The 21899-nt window shown below is 43.4% G+C and overlaps 1 protein-coding gene across 5 annotated transcripts in view; it reads left to right on the top strand.

Annotated features, from left to right (window-relative positions):
- Window positions 1–9: 9 nt before the first annotated feature.
- The window catches only part of B4GALT4 (beta-1,4-galactosyltransferase 4), a 41854-nt gene continuing 19964 nt past the window's right edge, over window positions 10–21899 (top strand). Inside the window, exons 1-2 of one of the 5 annotated variants that reach the window (XM_065063375.1) lie at window positions 10–242; window positions 351–859. The gene's annotated coding sequence lies outside the window, so the exon portion shown is untranslated. Of the gene's footprint in view, window positions 243–350; window positions 860–7370; window positions 7508–8206; window positions 8331–21899 lie in introns of those variants that run through there. The other 4 variants (XM_065063356.1, XM_065063365.1, XM_065063379.1 and 1 more) reach the window with 4 other exon arrangements.

Genomic DNA, 21899 nt, shown 5'->3' with positions numbered 1-21899 from the left:
AAGGGCTCCGCGGGGGCGGGGCGGCCGCGCCGCGCCGCCATCTTGGTGGTGGCAGCAGGACCGTCGGGCCCCGTTACTGGAGGCGTCCGCCTCAGTGTCGCCGCCGGTTTGTCCTTTGTGCTGGTGTTTTACACCCGCACAGCACTGGGACGCTGGGCAGATCCAAGCAGGAGACTCCGGGGGTGATGCTCCGTCTCCTTATTTGCTGCACCCAGAACATTTTTGTTGCTGTAGAAGTACAGGTAATAATAAATCCAGAAAGCTCCACCTTTTGCATCATGAGATGCCAAAAAAAAAAAAAAAAAAAAAAAGAATCGTCATTAACTGCATCATTAACTCCTTCATTACAGCCAGCAAATCCCACGGCTGCACATCAACAGCTGAAAAGTCCTGCTGCCATTGCCATGCTCAGCTGAGGTGTGACGCAGATGCCCAGCTGGAGAAGCCCTGGGCCACCTGAAGATGTGAGAAGGCGAGCACAGGTGCTCAGGGCAGCCTCAGGCACTGAAAGACACAGTGAGGAGCGAGCGGTGGGGAATGGACAGCGGGCAGTGTCTGCAATAGCCACCAAGCGGCAGCAAATAATCAAAGGTTGGCGGTGGCTGACACCAAACCAACCCAACGCTTTCTTGAGCAGCGTTCAGCAAGTGACTTCTGAGCCAGATTGAAGATGCTAGCCCAGAGCTGGGGAGCTGAACTGGTGAAAAGGTATCTCTTTGAACTATTAGCTTTCACAATCACAAAAAAACTCTCCCAGGGAGTGAAAGGAAGTATTGCAGGAAACAAATAATAATGTGTGTGAGCAGTAGACAATTCTGCATGGGGATGCACCACTTAAAAGTTCTATCCTGAGAACCTGGTAAGTCTATCGTAAGTGGCACAGAGCAGGCCTGGCCAACCCTCCCTTCTATTCTGTTTTACTTTTTAAATAATGGTCTGGAAGGGGCTCTGATAAAGTCTCACTGGCATATCAGTGTTGGTTGGGCTTCTTTCTGATACAGAATTTTCCCTCATTCCCTGTCAGCAGATCAGGGCCTGTCCCTCATGTATTCACTTTCCTTCCTTCAGCTTCAATAGCATCTTCAGATGATTTTCATGTCTGCGCGCTGCCACACTCTGACCAGACCGCATGTGCCTGACCCACTGCCCTCACACCTCGTCTTTGCTCATCCTTCTCCCTGTAGCCACAGAGATGAGCAGTGACATCCCAGCTGTACCAGCAGACTGCAGCCATAGTCAGTGTCTGCACCTCTGTAATACACACCTTGTGCTAGGAAATCTGCCAACGTGTTTCGTTGTTCCAGATCAGCTAGAAAACAAACAAACCAACCAAATGAACTAAAATGTGAAGTCTTTCAAAAAATAAAATGTTCTTAAACTCAGTCCAGGTGTTTCTAAAGTCTGAGGCCCCTGCTCTAAGAGAAAGCTGCTCTTTGTGCAAAATATGCTCAGGAGATGTTAGTTGATGGAGCTGTGCAGCAGAGCACAGTAAGGTAGGAGAAGTCTGTGGCAATTCAGCTGGGGGAAGATTCCTTCTTGGCCACAAATCTGAACACCAGTTTAAGTCTGGATACATGTAGAAGAATCTTATAGCTACTAGGCATTTTGACTCAAGCAGCTTTGTGTTACTTGTCAAAGTTAGGCTAATGACCTGACAAAAACTCTGAACATTTTAAGGTTTACACACCCTCCTCCCTAGCATAATACTTATTTATGGTTATGCATACAGAATTCAATGAAATGGTATGGAGACTTGGGTGTGTCATCTTTTCCTTTCTTGTACTTACATGGAAACAGTATGAGCCCAGGACAATTTACTCCCATCTGTCCTTGATAATGCTGTTTCAGAAATGCTTTGCATTTATCTTCTAAGGTCCTTGTAGCAAATCTATGGTGTGTTGTGTTTTTATCACTAAATTCATCAGAGAGCTGTTTTCATGCAAGGAAACTGTAATCCAGACTGAGGTAAGGAAACTAGTACTGAGGAACAAGGAGCAGCTCAGGCAGAATGTAAAAGATTAAACCTCTCTTCCTTCATTTTGTGAAGTACCCCCGGTGTTTTAACTTATCCTTGCATGGGACTTTATCATATGAAACACTGGATTACCTCAATGAGAAGCCCAGAAGGTACAGACGCCCATGTTCAAAAAGACCCTTCCTCTCTGATTAAATGTGTAACTGCTACAGGGACTTTGACAAAACACTCATCCTGAGTCACCGTACCACCACCTTCCCCACTGGCCAGTATACCAGCAAACTCTAACGGTATAAAACCTCTTACACTCTCAGCCAGTAGCACACTTGATTTTACCTGTTTTACATCTGTTCCTTCTTTCTTCGAACTCTCATTTCCTCTCCGGTATTTCAGGTTAATGCCCTTCTCATCTGCTTCTCACTTCTGCCAAACTTCGTGTCTGTTTCCATTGTCCCTTAGAAGACCTAAACCCTTTGTCACTCTCCCTCCTGTTTCAAATCCCTTTCCAGCCTTGTTGATTTAACTCCTTCCTTTTTAATTTTATCAAACATCTCTTCTACCCTTTTGCTCCAGGGCTATTGCCCAGCACACTGTAGGACATAAATGGGTGTGACCCTGAACAGTCCTGTGAATTTACCTTGGGATATAGCTGTTACTTGACTTGGAGAGTCAAAGCCTTACCTTGACAAAAACCCAATTTCCATCTCATGTACAGGGAGGTATCCAGACAAGGTTGGGTACCACTAACAGTGTAGCTGTAGCAACATGAAAATCAGCATGAACCAATTGCTTGAACATCCACCAGTTGCTGGGATGAGTTTTGAAGCCCACTGTAATCTCCTGATTACTGACACCACACCAAATTGGCAACTGATCCAACTTTGCTGACTTGTACAACTGTGACGGTAAGCCATCAACGCCAGGGAACTTCTCCATGGAAGTTATTTTGTGCTGCCAAATGTTAATTTAGTCTATGCTAGGATTTGGCTCCAAGGATTAAAACAGAATGTAGCTGAATAAGACACAGGAAAAACAGGAGCACAAAACTCTGGATATAACATGACTATCTTAACACTCTTAGAGAAAATAACAGTGTCATGGGGATCACGAGTCACCGATGTCTAAACACTTGAGGGGAACATCCTTTTGTGCCCACACAAACACAGGTTGGATTTTGTGTGTAAAACACTGCGTGGGAAGTCAAATCTCCCTTCCAAAGGTTCCTCTGTATCACATCTGCATGCAAGAAAGGGTCACTGCTGTTGTTCACCTTTCAGTGCCACACTGCACTAGGTAAACAGCCTTCATCCAAAAGATTTATCATGTAAAAGGCCTGTTTAAACTGGGAGATTAAAGAACAGAGACAAAGAGAAAGGGTGCTTTCACACTTGCTGCAGGGAATAGCATCCTAGTCCTACGTGGGCTTTATACCTGTGTCCATGAAGATGGTGCTTCTACAACCTTGTTAGGCAACTATTTCACTTGAGATCACTGATGTCTATGTGATTAGGAAGCTAACCTGCGGGGCTTTAAAATCTATTCCTGCTCAGCAGATAGCAACACTGCCAGAAAGAGACCCAAAGGACCCATGTTCTGATTCTGTTTGCTCAGAAATTATGCTATTTCTATGACACTGTATTGAGATAAACTACATCCAAGATTGCTTCATTGGTAATGTTTTAGTAGCACTAAGAACCTGCTGGTACAGATTTGATTTCTGAGGGAAACTGTTTATGCTGTGCTAAGGAAACTGATGAGGTATCAGGCTTTCTGTCTGATATCATTGCCTCTTCCCAGACAGGAAAAAATTTGTCTGTTCATCACCTCAACATAGTGATGTTGTTCAACATGCCATATACTGTGTGTCCTTCTCCAAACTGGAGATGTAGCATTCCGCTGAAATACCCACTACTAAGTTTACAGATAATTACTTCTTGGATGGCATTATTTCCACAACTAATGATCTTTGGTCTTTTTAAAATATCTCAAAAATATCATTTTACAGTTTGAAAACCACAAGTTCCTGGGACATGTGGGGAAAAATAGATTGTACTATATTTGCATGTGGTGTGGGGCTCAGTGATACACGACTGATATTCTGGATAGCTTAAGTTCAGTTCCTGCCATATTCTACAAGTGAGATTAAAATCCAGAGCTAAAGATCCCACCTAGGAGAATGTGAATTTTTGAGGAAGGGAAAAGGTAAGGTTTTGCTTAATAAAATATTAAAGATAGGTCACTGAAGGAGACCTCAGCACCCTTCTCAATACAGACCCCTTTCTCATGAGAGGGTTTTGTTTCTTACAACAAGCATAACATTTAGTGGAGCGGAAAGAAACCTGATTAAAGAAAGTTTGACAAATGCTAAATTTGCCAGATAAGAATGCTTGTGGAGGAAAATATGCAGAGGTCCTTGCGCTTACCTTCGTCGGCCTGTAGGAGTGAGAATGTGATTGGCTGCGTGTGTTGGGACACACAGACGATGATTAAATCTGCAATAAGCATGTGGACAGACAAGCTGGATAACGCCAACACACACTCGACTGGGTCAAACAATGACGAATGTTACTCTCTGAGTGGAGTGACTCCTGTATCTATAGCTCTGATTCTCACAGCACTAACAGAAACTTCCTGTCTTTGAGACGGATGCCACTTTGGCAAATCTGATTACAATCAGCAAGTAGTATCTGGATTTGAGAGTTACACGAGGAAAGGCTGAAGGAACTGAGTCTCTTTAGCTTGGAGAAGAGGAGACTGAGGGGTGACCTCATTAATGTTTATAAACATATAAAGGGTGAGTGTCATGAGGATGGAGCCAGGCTCTTCTCAGTGACAACCAATGATAAGACAAGGGGTAACCGGTACAAACTGGAACACAGGAGGTTCCATATAAATTTGAGAAGAAACTTCTTCACAGTGAGGGTGCCAGAGCACTGGAACAGGCTGCCCAGGGGGGTTGTGGAGTCTCCTTCTCTGGAGACATTCAAAACCCGCCTGGACACATTCCTGTGTAACCTCATCTAGTTGTTTCTGCTCCAGTGGGGGGATTAGACTAGCTGATCTTTTGAGGTCCCTTCCAATCCCTAACATTCTGTGATTATAAAACCCAACTAAAACTATCAACAGGTGTGACTGATACCATTAGAAAAGGGGTCATTCACACAGTTTTTACTGGACAACTACTCATACTTTTTTAAATTTTGGATTATCAATATCCTTCACTATTTACAAACAGAAGGAATTTAGGATTATCCTTCAGTGTCCCTTAGATCTAATTTCTGACAGTTTTAGTGGAGGCTATACTTCCTTGCAAAAACATTTGCAACATTTTGCTTCCTTTAATTTCTTACACTTTTAAACAGAGGTTTTCTCCTCTCTAGTTCTTTTAACAGAAGTAGTTTCTCACCATAAAAACAGACGAATGTTGCCTTTTTCTTGAAGGGCTTTTTTAGTGCTTGACAGTAGATTCCTCTTGGGTGCAACTTCATAAAGTCTGGGTGGAGTATTCCAGTTCGTGATGGGCAAGTATGCAGCCTTACCCTAGAGCCAGGTAGGCTCAGCAGGACAGCACCGTGGTCATCCCTTCTGCCCCCCTTTTGCTTGTCTTTCTATTATCAATGAAATGGCTTTGGTATTTTGACCAAATAGTATTTTAAAATTGTTTGTTTTTTGCAGCTGGGCAGTTACACTGGAAAGCTTTCCCTGGAGAAAGAGCAAATGTTACATTATAGCAATATGAATTTTAGCCAATACAAAAGGTGATCTAATTTGTATTGCACGCGAAAATACCTTTGATTTTGAGGCTTTTTACAAATGTTCAGAAAACTTACTAATTAACAGCTAAACATTTTCAGCCATCTGCATGTGGGCACGCACACTTGAAATGGGTTTGTTTCCACTCTACTAGAGTTTGACACAAAAAGCCCTTTTGTGGTTCCACTTAAGCAAGGGGAACACCTTTCTCTTTCCTGAGCAATTGGGGTTTGGAAATGTGTATTTTAAATTCTGATTTTAGAGATTTTAAGAACTCCTGCCAAGCCCCATCTAATTTTGCTAAAGTGCTAAATACATTTTGAGAGGAAGGTAAACTTTCAACTTTTGACAAGTACCAGCAGTGCAAATGCTGTAGTGCCCATGGCCCTTTGAAACTCCTTTGCAGCTCCAAAAAGAGCCAGGTGCACCTGCATTCCCACAGGCGGCAAGGCCAGGCAGAGCTCTGACACCCAGCCACGCACCCTGCGGGCATGCTGAGCCGCCACTGCCATCCAACCTGTGTCACTCAAGTTAAGTCTTATGAGTTTGTGCTGAAATGTTAAATCAAACAAGTGAGTGTGGCCCACTACGCCCATCCCCGCCGAGAAGTATAAGTTGGGGAACGACCTATTGGAGAGCAATGTAGGGGAAAGGGACCTGGGGGTCCTGGTGGACAGCAGGATGACCATGAGCCAGCACTGTGCCCTTGTGGCCAGGAAGGCCAATGGCATCCTGGGGTGTGTTAGAAGGGGGGTGGTTAGTAGGTCAAGAGAGGTTCTCCTTCCCCTCTACTCTGCCCTGGTGAGACCACATCTGGAATATTGTGTCCAGTTCTGGGCCCCTCAGTTCCAGAAGGACAGGGAACTGCTGGAGAGGGTCCAGCACAGAGCAACAAAGATGATTAAGGGAGTGAAGCACCTCCCTTATGAGGAAAGGCTGAGGGAGCTGGGTCTCTTTAGTTTGGAGGAGACTGGGGGGTGACCTTATTAATGCTTACAAATGTGTAAAAGGTGAGTGTCACGAGGATGGCGCCAGGCTCTTCTCAGTGACAGCCAATGGTAAGACAAGGGGCAATGGAATCAAGCTGGAACACAAGAGGTTCCACTTAAATTTGAGAAGAAACTTCTTCTCAGTGAGGGTGCCAGAGCACTGGAACAGGCTGCCCAGGGAGGTTGTGGAGTCTCCTTCACTGGAGACATTCAAAACCCACCTGGACGCATTCCTGTGTAGCCACATCTAGGTCTTCCTGCTCCGGCAGGGGGATTGGACTAGATGATCTTCTGAGGTCCCTTTCAATCCCTAACATTCTATGATTCTGGGGAGGAGTGGTACACAACGACGGCCACCGCGGGGTCGCTCTATCCCTGCGGCGGGGTGGTCTCTGTGACAGGAGGCGGCCGCTCTATCCCCGTGCTCCATGGGTGGGGGTGGCGGAGACGCTGAGGTCTGCGGGAGGGTTGGGGTCTGCGGAGGCGCTTCCGCCGCACTACGGAGCGCGGCAGGCATGTAAGCACCGTTCCCTTCAGGAAGGAGGGGACTGCCTCACCTCCACCCCGCCCCTCGCTTTCCCCCGCCCCGCTCCCTCTACTCCCTCCTCAGCCGCCGCGGCAGCGGTTGGGCGGAGCGGAGCGGTGAGGGCAGGGCGCCTGCGCGCGGGGGCGGTGGTTGGCCGGGGCCGCCGGTTGGGCGGGGACGCGCGGAGGCAGCGGCGCTGAGTGTCCCCGGGGCCCCGTGGCGGGAGAGGCGGCCGGGCCGTGTGCGCCCTCAGGCGTGGGCCCCGTAAGTACGGGCTTGGGTTGAGATGAGCAGGGGAGCGGGTGGAGGGGAGCTGCGCTGCGGTGGCGAGAGTGGGGGTGCGGGAGAGAGCGGGGTTTTGGAACTGGGTTAAATTGTGGAGGGAGGGGTAAAAGGGTGGAAGTGAGTGGTGGGGACAGCCAACTTAAGGACGGTGTTTCAGTTTTAAATCCTTAGTGAAAAGAGCGAAGGGGGTTTGCTTGTCTGTGCCTCATACACTGAGCGTCTGCTGCATGGAGGGAACTTTGCTTCGCCTTCTGTGCCCCTTTACTTTTCGGCAGTCCCCTGTATATACGTGCAGGGAATCCCTCTGCAGTGATGTCTCATGAACGTCGAAGGCAGGACTTGGGGATGTGATCCTGCAAATAAGTCCACTGGAACATACTTTCATTCCAGTGTAGTGTTGCTGAGATAATTTGGAACAGTTGCATATCTGAAAGTTATGTACCAGGTGGAAGTACTTACCGTGTCAGGCTCAGAGATCACAAGCCAGAAGGACAGAGATAGTGCACTGGTATTTTCACTTTAACCAGAGCTTTTCAGTGGTTTTATGGAAAAGTAAATAAAGTACCTGTTATTATTTTCTCCATTTCACACATGGAGAAACTGGAGGACAGGCAAGTGATGCTGTTAACTGAAATTTTCTCACTGATGAGATATAGACTTCTTGACTCATTGTTCTAGATATTATTTTGGAGGAGCCAAAAGTGATCAGAATGCTTGAGAGGAGACTTGCAGAGGTTCATGGGAGCCCTCATTTGATGAAAATGCCCCAGGTGGGCTAGTGCTGATGGAAATGTGTCTGCAGGTATGGAGGGGATGCAGAAATGGGCTACTGGCTGGAGTACTTGAACAGATATAGCTCTGACATGGCTGGAAACTTTGTAGACTTAAGATTTTCACAGCACTGTGGTAGTAATAGTCAGAAAGGAGAATACATATGTTTGATTTCTTACTGATACGTGCCTGTCTCAAAGAGTTAACAATGAAGATCTCTTGTCAACTTAACGTTTTTTCTATCCTTTCACTTAACAGCTAAGGAAATTCCCCAGGGACAGCTGAGTCAGTTTGGAAGAGCTCAGTTTTCAACAGAGAGGATTAGAGAAAAGGAAGGTGAAAGTTTGATGTCATTGAGATGGCTAGCAATAAAAAAATAAAACAGAACAAAGAAACTTTATGATCTGCTCACATTCTTTAACTGTAAATATTTACACTTTTTATCAGTAAAGTTGATAGTTACATAAGATGCTCTTTCTCCTGAGATTTTTTTTTCTGCAGCTCAGTCATGATTCTGTAAGTCTTCTCTCATTAGTTACAAATACTCTGATTAAATTTAGAATACCAAAAAGCATGTCTTCAGCTTTTTGTATTTTTCTCTGTCACTATTCAACTTAGATAATGTTTCATGAACATTTCTGTAACACTGTGAAGTATATCACCTTTCATCCAAAATCCTGTTACTGAAAATGAGTTTTCTTGATAAACACTTTCTTAGGTATGATTAATTATGTTTTTGATTTATGTAGGTATTTCCTTGTCATCTTTGTAACAGCTGTTATTTCATTTTCACAAATGCTTTTCAGTTGGAAGTTAGAAATTTGCTACTTCAACTTTGGAAGGCTTAGGTTTTTTCTTTTTCTCTCTGGTTTGAGTTGCCACATTCTTCTCTTTTGAATAATATGTAGGAAAAAATAGAAGTTGATGGGTACTTGATTTCTGTTTTTTAATTATGTGATCCTAAATCTAAGTTGCAAGAATGAGTTTGGTGAACTTGGGGTCTGCTAGTTTGAAGGCGGTATGCCTGGAGATTCTGAAGCCTGGTCGAATTACTGCCTGCTTTGATGCAAGAGTTCAGTGAAAAACTTGCATGTTTAGGCAAATATGTAGTCCAGAAGGCACTCAGCAGGTGTGCAAATGAGCTAGCCATTTTTTTCTTCAGAGGCTGTGTTTTTTGTGCTGTGTATAAATGGGACCTTGAAAATTTTGTAGACAATGCGAGAGAGCTTCTATCACTTTTTTTTTTGTAATTTTTACCATGTTTAGGTTTATTTTTTAAGTGTTGTGCCTCTGTTTAGTTTTGTTTTTCCTGTTGGAAGAGCTTTGGCATACCTACAGTAACATGTTTTACATCTATCATTGTGTTATCTTTGTGTCCTTAAATATTTTTTAGCATATGTGCAGTGCTGCTGCTGAGTGCAGCAAGTGGGTAGTATTTATTTGTCAGGTAGCGAATTGTGGGATAAAGTTGTCATACATTATAATTCAAATAATCCTTTTAAACAGGTTATTCTAAATGATTATTCTAAATGATTATCCACTATTATTCTAAATGTGTACAATTATAATACTGTGTTCAGTTTGGGGCCCCTCATTATAAGAAAGACATTGAGGTGCTGGAGAGAGTTCAGAGGAGGGCGAGAAAGCTGCTGAGGGGTCTGGAGCACGAGTCTGATGAGGAGCGGCTGAGGGAACTGGGGCTGTTCAGCCTGGAGAAAAGGAGGCTGAGGGGAGACCTTATCACTGTGTACAACCACCTGAAAGGAGGTTGTAGCATGGAGGGTGTTGGTCTCTTCTGCCCAGCAGCAGGTGATTGGGCAAGAGTAAATGGCCTTAAGTTGCACCAAGGGAGGTTTAGATTGGATATTATGAAAAATTCTTCATGAAACGGATTATCAGGAATTGGAACAGGCTGTCCAGGGAAGTGGTGGAGCCACCATCCCTGGAGGTGTTTAAAAAGCGTTTAGTCGAGGTTCTTAGGGATATGGTTTAGTGCTAGAGTTAGGTTAGGTTATGGTTGGAGTCAATCCTGAGGGTCTCTTCCAGCTGAAATGATTCTATGATAAATAATAGCAAAATGTTAGGATACAATGTTGCTGGGGCATCTGCAGTGCTAATCTGGTGTTCCCTCAGTCTTCAGTCACGCAGTTTACTTCTGAACTCTTGCAGCTAATAGTATTCGTTAGTGAGATGGGGAGAGGTTAATATAACTTGCACAGTAATGAGAAGTGAAGGGCTGGAAAGTAGCCACTTTCCCCTGGTCTGCTTCTGAGTTAAGTATCATCCCCCGCACCTTCTCTGTTCCACCCCCCCCACCCCCACCGTAAAGAGGTAGAGCCCTGAGGCTGTTTGAGTGAGGAGGAGGAGGTTGTTGAGGGACAGAAACAATTTAACCCTGAGGGAGTAGGAGAGAGGGAATCCACATAACATCTCACTTTTAGTTCTTCAGACTCCCCAGCAAGATCTGGTGAGATGGGGATAAGAAATTAGTAATGGAATGTGAGGAAGAGTCATGCACTATCTCCCACTGCTCAAAATTTACTGAGCTGCTTGTTCAAAGAGTTTAATAGTATCCTGATTCTCAGGGTTATTTTTTAATTAAATGCTCATGGAAGTAACTCAAATTGCTTGTTGCTAGGTTGAACTAGAATTATTGGAACAGTTTTGAATTCTGTCAAACACTTCTAGGCCCTAACACTTCAAAGGATGTGAGACCTCTTAAATTGTATGTTTGAAGCTTTCCTCCTGCATAAAAATCCATCTGCAGATTGATTGAAAATCATTTAATAGCTTAACAAAGTCGTGCTGTCTACACAGTTTCTTGACAGATGTCTTTGCACTGGGAACTGACAATTTGTAATCCTTACTGAGATAAGAGTGTAAAAATGTAAAAAAAAAAAAAAAAAGTGAAATTTCTTCATGCCTAAGGAAGCTTCAACTGGAATGTGATTAGTGCAGTTCTCAAGTTGAAGTACCTTCATGAGAAACAAATAATGGAATTCTGGTTTTAGCTGTGCTTTCATAATACATGTGCAACTTATTAGTTTTCATTTTTTTACAACTTTGTTTATAGGTACTTGTAAACTGAACATTATAAATGTGTTAAGTAGCCACAGGGCTATGCTTACTCCAGCTTCTGTCCAGTATCTATCTGCAGTTGACACTTTGGTTTAAAAATGTATTGTGAAGTACTTAAAGCTGAAATAAGAATGTGCGCTGTTGTAATGTAGTGTTTTTCTCAGATTTTATTTTTTGTACAGGAGTTAAGTGGGGAATTGACAAAAAACCTCAACAATTTTCGGGCCAAAAGGGCAAAGTCTCTGACATCTGGCAACCATACTGACTGATGCCACTCCAGCAAGGCAGCAGCTGCCAGAAAAAGATAGGATATTGCTGAGTTGAATCATGATTTTAGCTTTCCATTATACATGAGATTCTTGTGTTGACAATCATCTGTTTTATCATGTGCTTTTTCAGGATATTCCGTTGACCTTGAAGGGAAGGTGTTTTTAAAATATGTTGTGTTTCTTTAAAAGATATTTCCTTGGTAAGCAGTTAGGTAGTTACAGGCTGTGCCAGTACTGTTTGCTGGTGCCTTGCTCATCCCTTTGACTTCACTCAGCCTGACAGTGCTGTGTCTTTTACAGTGAGGTCAGTGGCTCGGCTGTGGTTGTGGAACAAGAGAGGCCATTCATAAGTGTGTTTCTTGGCCTGGAGACATTAAATTGCATTTCCTAGCATAAAATCAGAGTTTGTTACATCTCAGGAAAGTGAAAACTCTGCTGGAGTATTTGGAGGAGCACCTGCTCAGTTGGCCTGTGCTTGGTAATGATGTGTTGTGTCATTTGCAACAAAGGCTCTGTACTTGTTTAGTAACTAAAACATAAGCTTTTCCTTTGGTAGTCTCAGACATCTTAACGTGATGTTTTAGGCACTGAGTATTTGCCAGGAGTTGGGCCTCTGTTCTATAAGTGAAATGTGACAAAAATGTCTGCTGCTTGCTCGCTAAGTTGTCTGGAAATGTTAAAAGTAGCTGTGTATCCACTACCTAATATTTGAGATAAATGTAAATCACTGGAGCAAGAGTAACGCTAAAGCCAAGATTCCTCAAGAGTCCTGTATTAAATGAAAATGTCAGCTGAAATTTCTTCTGCATGGGTGAAACTGTTGCCTCAGGTTTGTCTACCTGAAGATGGGTTTGTGTAGCTATAGCGGAATAGTTATGCCATGTAGCAGTGACTTTCTAGATCAGGGATATCAAATTAATTTTCACTGGGGGCCACATCAGCCTCGCAGTTGCCTTCAAAGGGCCGAATGTAATTTTAGGACTGTATAAATGTAGGAGTAGTTCCATTTATACAGTCCTAAAATTACATTTGGCCCTTTGAAGGCAGCCATGAGGCTGATGTGGCCTCCGGTTAAAATGAGTTTGACACTCCTGGTCTTGGTGGACAGTCAACAAGTGTCAGTCAGTTAATCTGAGGTGGTAGAAGTGTGTAGTTACTATTTTGAATGTCAGCAGAGGACAAGGAAGCTCATGGGTGCAAGCTGTGGCTGGAGGTACAGGGTGGAGACTGTCACCTGGGTGTACTAGTAGTCAGAAAATGGCCCACGTTCATGGAAAGCAGGTATGGGTAATCATTAAAAAGCCATGTATCTCAAGCAACATGCTGGATCTTTTAAACCACTTTTAAGTCAGTATTTCATTTCAGCTAATGAAATGCTGTATTGATTGTAGGTGGCATGGTGTTGGTAGCAGGGATGGTGGTTCAGGGGTGGCCAGGGGCTGCAATTGTGCTGAACACAGCCAGTTCTAGCCAGTCCCAAAATGGACCCCCCACTGGCCAAGGCTGAGCCTACCAGCCCATCTTGTGGTACCTTGGGGAAATTGTGTGTAAGAAAAGGTAAAATGCTGTGCAACAGCAATGAGAAATGAGAGAGCAAGAGGGAAAGAAAAAAAAAAAAAAGAAGAGAATTCAAAAAAAAAAGAAACACCTCTGAGAGCACCAAGGTAGGAGGAGGGGAGGAGGCACTCGCTGGTATGGAGTGAATATCCACCTTGCAGCCTGTGGAGGACCCCATACCGCAGCAGTTGGATGCCCCCTGAAGGGGCTGCAGCCTGTGGAGAGAAGCCCATGCAGGAGCAGATTTTCAGACAGGAACTGTGGCATGTGGAAGGGACTTGTACTAGAACCAGGTTGTGAAGGGCTGTTGCCCCGTGGGACAGACTCACACTGGAGCAGGGGAAAAATGTGAGGAGGAAGGAGTGACGGAGTGGAGCTGTTATGGACTGACCCCTGTTCCCCAGCTCCCTGCACTGTTGTGGGGTGGGGATTAGAGGAGGTGGGAATAAAGGAGTGAAGTTGAGCCTAGGAAGAAAGGAGTGGTGTGAAAGCATTATAGGTTCTTGTCTCTGACTGTCCTACTCTATTTTTAATTGGCAATAAATTAATTTTTCCCTGAAGTCGAGTCGGTCTTGCCTATGATGGTAACTGGTAAGTGATCTCCTTGTCTTTATCTTGATCCACAAGGTTTTTCATCTTATCGTCTCTCCATGTCTTGTAGGGGAGTTGGGAAGTGAGGGAGTGACTGTGTGGGTGTTTGCCAGCCAGGAGATCAGTGATAACACATCCAAAGTACAGTGGACTTCATGCAGACCAGTGCTCAGGGGCTGCTGCTTTTGTCCAGTGCACTCCCTGTGGAGCAAGTTGTTCAGCTCTTTGATCATACACCAATGCAGGTTTGAACAGAGGAATAGCACTCCCTAGTTGCGGTAATATTGGGTGAAAGAACAATGGCATCCCTGTTAGGGATAGGTGAGATGCTCCTAGTCTCCTTCCTGCATGTCAGAGTTAAAGATGTGTGGAGGGTCCTCTTTCAGTCCTTTTCTGCTATTAAGTTCTTTTTGTATTTGCTTGTCAAGCTTTTCCTAATTTATATCTGTTGCAATTGCTTCCTCCATGATGCCCACATGCATGGAGACAGTAAGTTATGTAAGATAAATTTCTAGGTTATTTCCTGGTGTGTTACATATTCTTTGTCTTTTTTACTTCATAGTTCAGGGATTTGGAGCTGCCAGTACTTTTCTTCTTTTGCAGTGACTATCAAGCAGTTATCAAGTAATAAATAGCAAGAAAAGAGTGTGGAGCCAGCACATCTGTGTGTATTCTCCACACAACTGGAATATTTTAGCTGACAACAGCTGTTATTCTGATCAGGCCCCACAAATGCACATTGGTCTGTTGCTTTCTAACTTGTACATTTCCTCTTTAAAATTGTCTGGTTTGAGACAATTTGTGGAATGTTACCAGGTATTGCCTGGAAATGTATTATCATCCTTCTAAAATAATCATTCTTATTAAACTGAAAGCTGAAGTATTGTTTTTCTGGAGGTACTTGTACCAGGTCTTCCGCCATTCTTCAATGGGAAGGGTAAGCAGAAGGTTGCTAGAAATACCGCTCACCTCCCCATGTTTGCATGAGGGCTGGTGGTGATGCAGGGAAAGTACAGTTTGGGGACTGGAGCGATGAGGAAGGCGAGACATTGACAGTCGAGATCCAGGCTGGTTTTATTTTTTTGTGGCTGACCAGTTGAAACACACAGTAGTCCTACAGGTTTTTTCCACACTACTGTCTGAAACAAGGAAGTTTTTTTCCCCAAAACTCTTGTGTAGTCCTAGTAATAAATACAACCTTTGTAGGCAGAGGCTCCTGGGGAAGCTTTGAAGTATCTGCCCGCTTGGAATGTATGTGTTGCACAAAGAGTTCAAATAGGTTTGAGTTACAGGAAATTAACACTTGTCATGGGGCTGTAGCTATCCTTTCTCTCCCCACCTCTAATACAAACTGCTTTAACCACATACCCTGAGTCCTCAGTCCTTTCTAGGGTGTTTTGTCATAATCTGTATGTTGATTGGAAACACGAGAAAATCACATCCCTTTCCTGACACAGGTGAGCTCATAAATTCTTCTAACGTAGGTGCAACTCTAGGGAAGGAAGTGTGTTTGTCAGCTTAATGTATAGCAGCTAAGGAGGAGGCTTAGGTAGGTTGTCAGTCAAACTCTTCCTGGCAGCTGTGTGCCGTACTGGAGCTTGGCCAATGTGGCTGACACTGCGGTGCTACTGCCCTGGTAGCCTGGGAGGGCCCCCAATGGGCAAGATGGCAAAGGGACACCTCTTTTGTTTCCATCCTGCTGATTCTGCAAGGCTGATAGGGGAATGCTGTGAGGCAAAGTGGTGGAAAACGCACCAGCAAGGGACAACCTTGTAATGATGTTACCTTTTGTGAAAAGACTGGTCAATAAGCCAGGCTGGTTGGAATACCCTTGCATAAAATACACAGTTCTGTTTGTGCTGCACTGTCATCAGCACGTATGTCTGGGCAATAATGGAGGGCAGTGCAGTGGGAGCACCTGGACTTCTCCATGGGTAGGGACAAGAGGACAGCTTGATCCGTGTAGGAAGAATGGCATCTCTAACCTTAAAAATCTCCAAACAAGGGTTCCGACAGAAGTTGTGGTTTGCTTTTAGGAGCAAAGGCTTCTGGCACAGTGCTCTGCCGAGAGATGCCTGAGTGCCTCAGTGCTGGTTCTGCTGCACCAGGAGGACAGGAGAGAATCTGTCTGCTGTCCTGGGCTGGGACAGGAGCAGAGGAATGGGTGTGCAGGATGGCACTAAGGACCCTCTTAGGGTTTTTCTGAGTGGACTGTCTCCTGCAGCATGTGAAAGGTAACAGGTCTCTTTATGGCATGGGGTTTCCTGTATGCAAAATATCTGCTGGTTGTGTAGCACTTTCCATACTTCTTGGAGTAACTTCTATAGGAAGGAGGGATGTGTTTTAATGCACTTGATTCATTTGGCTTGAAATCGTGAAGATGTGGTGGAAAGTGGAGTGGAAAGGGTGTTTGTCTGATGACTGGGTTTCTTCTTTTTTTAATAGCCTGTGCCTTCATTTCTCAGTGCAATTGGTGGTTGGTTTTGGTTTTTTGTTTTTTCTAGTAGGAAGAGGTAATAGGATTATAAAACTATTGCATCAAGGAAATGTTAAAAACTATTAGCTCAATGCCCTACTAAAAACTAATCTGCTGAAAAGAAGGAAATGCCTGCAAAAGGATCAGGTTTAGACTCTTGTGAAACTTGAGGACTTGAGCTGTCTTGCATAGAAAAGCTGATGCTATACAGTGATCTTTCAACCTTGTCAGTTGTAAAGAATTTCTTTCTTTCTTAGAGGGTTTAATGAAGATGATTGCTATACTTCTTCATGTTACTCCCAGAGCTAACCCATTGCTGCTTTTGATTTGGGCCTAGATAAAATACTAAATAACAGTCTGTGTAGTACAGAGCTGATAAATGCAGTCTCAAGGAACTATTTCATGCTTCATTTCCTGCTTGAACTTATGAGTTTTTTAAAGTCAGGTTGAAGTGAATCTTTCTTGCTGCTGAACCTGTTCTGCTATCTTTGAGATTTGTGCATAAGCTTGTGGAAGTTGCATGATAAGAAACTTGTCCTTATTGTCAGTGTGAAACAGGTAGAGTCTGAAGGTAGTCTGTGTAAATTAAATATGAATTTTCCATGCATCAAATGAAGGTGTCTCTCTGGAGCTTCTTCTGCACATATTCCATCCATGGTGAATTGTTTTAAATACAAACACAGGAAAAATAAAATTCAGGTAGAAAGTGTCTTCTCACTGATTCTTATTTTTTTGTTTTTTAACATATTTTTTCAATAAGTAATCACATTAATCTAGGCTTTACCATGGTTATAATGACAATTTTTATCTCAAGTATTTTTGGGGAAAAATAAGTGTTTGGAAAATAATTAATTTTTATCAGCTCAAATTGCATATCGAGTTTTGGTTATAAGGTTACTTTCATTATTAATATCTCTGTCAGGACTACCAATAATCCATCTTTCTTCTATTATTTTCTTTGTCTACCTAGGAATTTTGCTGAGATGAAAAATAATGTTTTTGTAGAGTTTCTCAGTATCGCTGAGCTTAGTAATGCTAGTGGCTTCAATCAGGTGGCTGGACAGATGCCCAGTGGGTATGGGTAGGTGGACCCTGCAGCCCTTGCATGGGGCTGCATGCGTGTTGCTTGCCTGCTCTGCTTGCACATCATGTCGGACTCCAGTGCGTGTGTGTTTATGTTTGGGAAAACCCTGAATGAAAACGGATGGCTCTGACCTTTCTGCTTAGCTTAGGAAGAAGTCTTGTCCATGCTGGAACCTTGTGTATGATTTTGGGCTGCCTGCTTAGAGGGGGGTTAAGTTAGGGCTTCGTGTTTGTGCCAACAGGCTCAAGGACCAGAACTGAACCTCCCTGTTCGTGGAGGAGTCATACAGCACTGCATTTCTCATCAGTTCCTACAGGTAGCCTACTCTGCACAGTGCTAGGAACCTTGGAGAAAGCAAGTAGGGTCTGGCATATGTTTCAAAAAGCATGGCAGGCTACAGAACTTGAGTCGGCAGACAGCTGCAGAGCACAGACACAGTTATCAGAACAGATACGACGTTGGTAAATGCAGACCATGCAGTATTTATGTGGGTCAATATGATTATGGATATATTTGGAAGTATAATTGTAGTGTTTGTCTAGACGTATGTCTGCATATAGATGGAGACCTTTCTTATCTTTCATTCATTTAGGAATTCTGGCTGATGTCACATTTGGATAACTGTGTTTTCTGTTTAATTTTTTTTCATGGAAGGATACCATGTGTGTTTGACTTTGTGGCCTGAAGTGCTGTGCCCTTGCAGTCGGCTGTGACTTTCTAAACTAGGTCTGGTTATGCTTCACTGGGAATTTATTTCACAAGAAGTGTTGCACTTTTTGTTCCCATGAAGTTTTCTTCGTACCTTTGATGAAGGTCAGATCTAGCTAGAGACAGGTTTGAAAGCTATAAGAAGGGCTTAGTTGCACCAAATGTTTTCCCCCCTGTATTTGAGGGATAGTCACCCTGAGTTACAAAGTATAGAAGAAGGAGGAACCACATTTTCAGCGTCTTGAGGATAATTGTTTTGTTTAGTATTTAATTGAATTATTGTTTGGATATGTTTTAATGTCTGATTGCATGGTCTTTTTTCACTCCCTCCAACCAATATATCAACCATGGTTTAGGGATATCAAAGATGACAAGAAGGGCTTCTTTCTTATAAGTACATAAGTAACAAAAGCAAGATGGGGGAAAATGTGGGCCCATTGCTCAATGAGACTGGGGACTTGGTTATGCAGGATGTGGAAAAGGCTGAGCTACTGAATGCCTTCTTTCTCATTCTTTACTAGCAAGACTGGGATTCAGGAATCCAGGGTCCTAGAGACCAGGAGGAAAGGCTGGAGCAAGGAAGATGTACCCTTGGTGGAAGAGGATTACTTAAGAGATCAGGGAATACTTAGGCGAACTGGATATACACAGGATGCACCCATGAGGGCAGAGGGAGCTGGTTTATATCATTGCAAGGCCACTCTCAAAAAATCTTTGGTCGATCATGATGACTGGGAGAAGCACCTGAAGCCTGAAGGAAAGCAAATGTCAATACTGTCTTCAGGAAGAGCAAGAAGTCTGACCCAGGGAACTATAGGCTGATCAGCCTCACCTCAATACCTCAGAAGGTGATGGAGCAGCTGAGCATTTCCAAGCACATGAAGGGCAAGAAAATCATCAGGAGTAGTCAGCTTGGATTCACTAAGGCCAAGTCATGCTTGACCAGCTTGATAACCTTCTATGATGAAATGACTGGCTTGGTAGACAAGGGAAGAGCAGTGAATATTGTCTGTCTGGACTTCAGGAAGGCCTTTTAACACTGTCTCCCATAAGGTCATCGTAGAGAAACTGTTGACGTGTGGGCTGGAGAAGCAGTGAAGTGGATTGAAAACTGGCTGAAGAGCTGGGCCCACAGGCTGGTTGTCAGTGGCATCAAGTCTAGTTGGAGGCCAGTAACTAGTGTACCTCAAGGGTCAATACCAGGTCCAGTCCTGTTTAACAGCTTCATTAATGATCTAGATGATGCAGAAGACTGTATCCTCAGCAAGTCTGGAGACTACACCAAATTGTGTAGAGTGGCAGATATGCCAGAGGGTCATGTTGCCATCCAGAGGGAGAAATAACCCCCAAAGTATTGCCAGCAGGTTGAGGGAGGTTATCCTTCCCTTCTACTCTGCACTAATGAGGTTATGTCCGGAGTCTTGCATCCATTTCCTGGGCTTCCCAGTACAAGAGAGACATGGATATATTGAAAAGAGCCCAACAAAGGGCCATGAAGATGATGAAGGGACTGGAGCATAATTCCTGTGAGGAAATGCTGAAAGAGCTGGGACTGTTCAGCCTGGAGAAGGGAAGGCTCAGGGAAGAACTTTCCAGTGTGTAGAAAAACCTGAAGGGAGAGGGCAAAGAGGATGGAGCCAGGCTCTTCTCAGAGGTGCCCAGTAACAGGACCACAGGCAATAGGCACAGCTGAAGCACAGGGGGTTCCATCTGAACGCTGGGAAACACTTATTTTACTGTGACAATCCCTGAGTCCTGGCAGAGTTTGACCAGACAGGCTGTGGAGTGTCTATCTTTGGAGATATCCATAAGCTGTCTGGACATAGTCCTGGGTTTAATTTTATCTGATTTGAAGTTATGAAGAGCAGAGCACCTACTCCATTATTTCATGTGAATTGTAGAGTGACTGTTGAGCTTTATTAAGGTTGAAGTAAATTTCGCTTTACTAATCTAGTCAGTATTTTATTAAGGCTACTCCATTAATAATGATTTTATCGATACGTTACAGCTCTCACTTTTGTAGTCTAGTTTTTGTGGTGGTTGGTGGGTATTTTTTTGGGGGGGGAGGTGTTTGGTTTTTTTTTAATTGGTTTGGTTTGGTTGTGGGTTTGTTGGTTTGTTTGTTGGTCTTTTCTTTCTTTCTTTCTTTCTTTAACAAGACCCAAACTCTGATGTTCTTGACTCTGGGTTAACTGCCTGAGTTAGCAACCCATGTATTTTAAGCTTGCTGGTGAAAGATCACTTTTTCAAATGAAGAGTTCTTAGCGTGAAGCAGTAAAGCAACGTTTTCCAGAGGGGCAATGATCAAGTTTTCCGTTCATATCTCTAATGGGGAGGTTTTTACTGAGGCTTAACCTCTTGCTTGTCCTTTTATTTCCAGATACTCTCCTCTTAAGTTCACGAGTTCTCCATTTTCAGTGGGGGTCATAAAAGTGACAGCTCTTCACTGTGTTTCTCAGTCTCATTTATTCCTAAGGGTACAGTTCTTTATAATTTGTTAGTAGAATCAGACATTTCCGTGCATGTGCCATTCTTGCATCTTGGGGAGAAAAAAACGAACACCTTTTAACCTGTGAAGTAATAACATAAGGGAAATTGATGGGTGAATTGATTCATGTATGGTTTTCCATTTAAAATACCCCAAATATCTCCATGCTTACCATATTTTGAATGACATACTGTATTCTCCGTAGAAAACATAAAAATACCAAGCTGCAAGTTTGTGAAACATGGATTATGCCCCTCTATGTGCGTTGTGATGAGCTGAAAGTGACTAATTGTGATCGTGCATGCAGATACATGCCGCTCTGTTGGAGTGCTCGAGTGTATTTTAAGTAAGAGCAACCTTCTGACACTGCCGTAGAACTCAGTGAAGATATAGTTTTAGTTGTGCGAAATAATTCACACCAACAGTAATACAGTCTGATTGTATTTGTCAGATGGACGTACTGTGAACTTGCGGTAACATCTGATTATAATGGAATCTTGCAAAGCTGACAAAGGAAATAGATATGCGTGAGATTTCACCTAACTGAATAGGAGGGGAGGAGAGGAGTGCAGAAATAAGGTTGGTGCAGGAAGTTCAGAGTTCATGTTCATACTTCAGCATCCTTGTACTTCAGCAATTTTACACCTGTGTGCTCTTCCTGTTATTTAAAACCAATTAAACAAGCAAAATAAGTATTTCAGAAGCTTGTACTTGTGCCTAATACTACCAGTTGCTTCCTGATGTTTCATTATGTCTTTTTCCATGGATAGTTCATTTCTAATTTTTTATTTGTGGGGAAAAATAACTACTTGGGAGGACAGCCCATTTCCAGTAATCCCTGTATCAGAGGTGAGCAACTGTCTTAACTTCTTTTTAAGAATGCAGTCCACTTCTGATAAAGTGGGAGGCTATGCACTTAATAAATTGATTTTTAGCGAACACCTGTCGGTAGTCATTCCCTGCACATTAAGTTCAGTATCTGAACTTTATGTTGTCCTTTTCAGCCTGGATTAAGCTATAACACATTTGGGTTGGGTGGTGGAAAAGGTAATTCTCTCCCAGTGCACTGCCTTTGTGCTGCAGTACTCTTGCTTTATTGTGGAGAGGTTACCCCCCTTGGGGGAAGTGCTTCACCTGCTGAATAGTAACTGAGAAGTTATAAAAGGCCACTGTTTAGGTTATTCCTTAGAAACTTGGAAGTAGAGTTCACATGAGCAAATTATAAGGTCTTTGATTTAATCATCACGGGCCTTTATTACCTGTGAGGTCCACAGCATTTACTGTTCTCTGATCATTAATGTAGCTTATTACTGATTTTCCATATGCAACTATTGCAGAGTATAAACTGG

The sequence above is a fragment of the Columba livia genome, chromosome 1 (genome assembly GCF_036013475.1).
Source record: "Columba livia isolate bColLiv1 breed racing homer chromosome 1, bColLiv1.pat.W.v2, whole genome shotgun sequence".
In the NCBI taxonomy this organism is placed as follows: Eukaryota; Metazoa; Chordata; class Aves; order Columbiformes; family Columbidae; genus Columba; species Columba livia.
The sequence above is the reverse complement of the archived record's forward strand: the minus strand, read 5'-3'. Positions and strand labels throughout refer to the sequence as shown.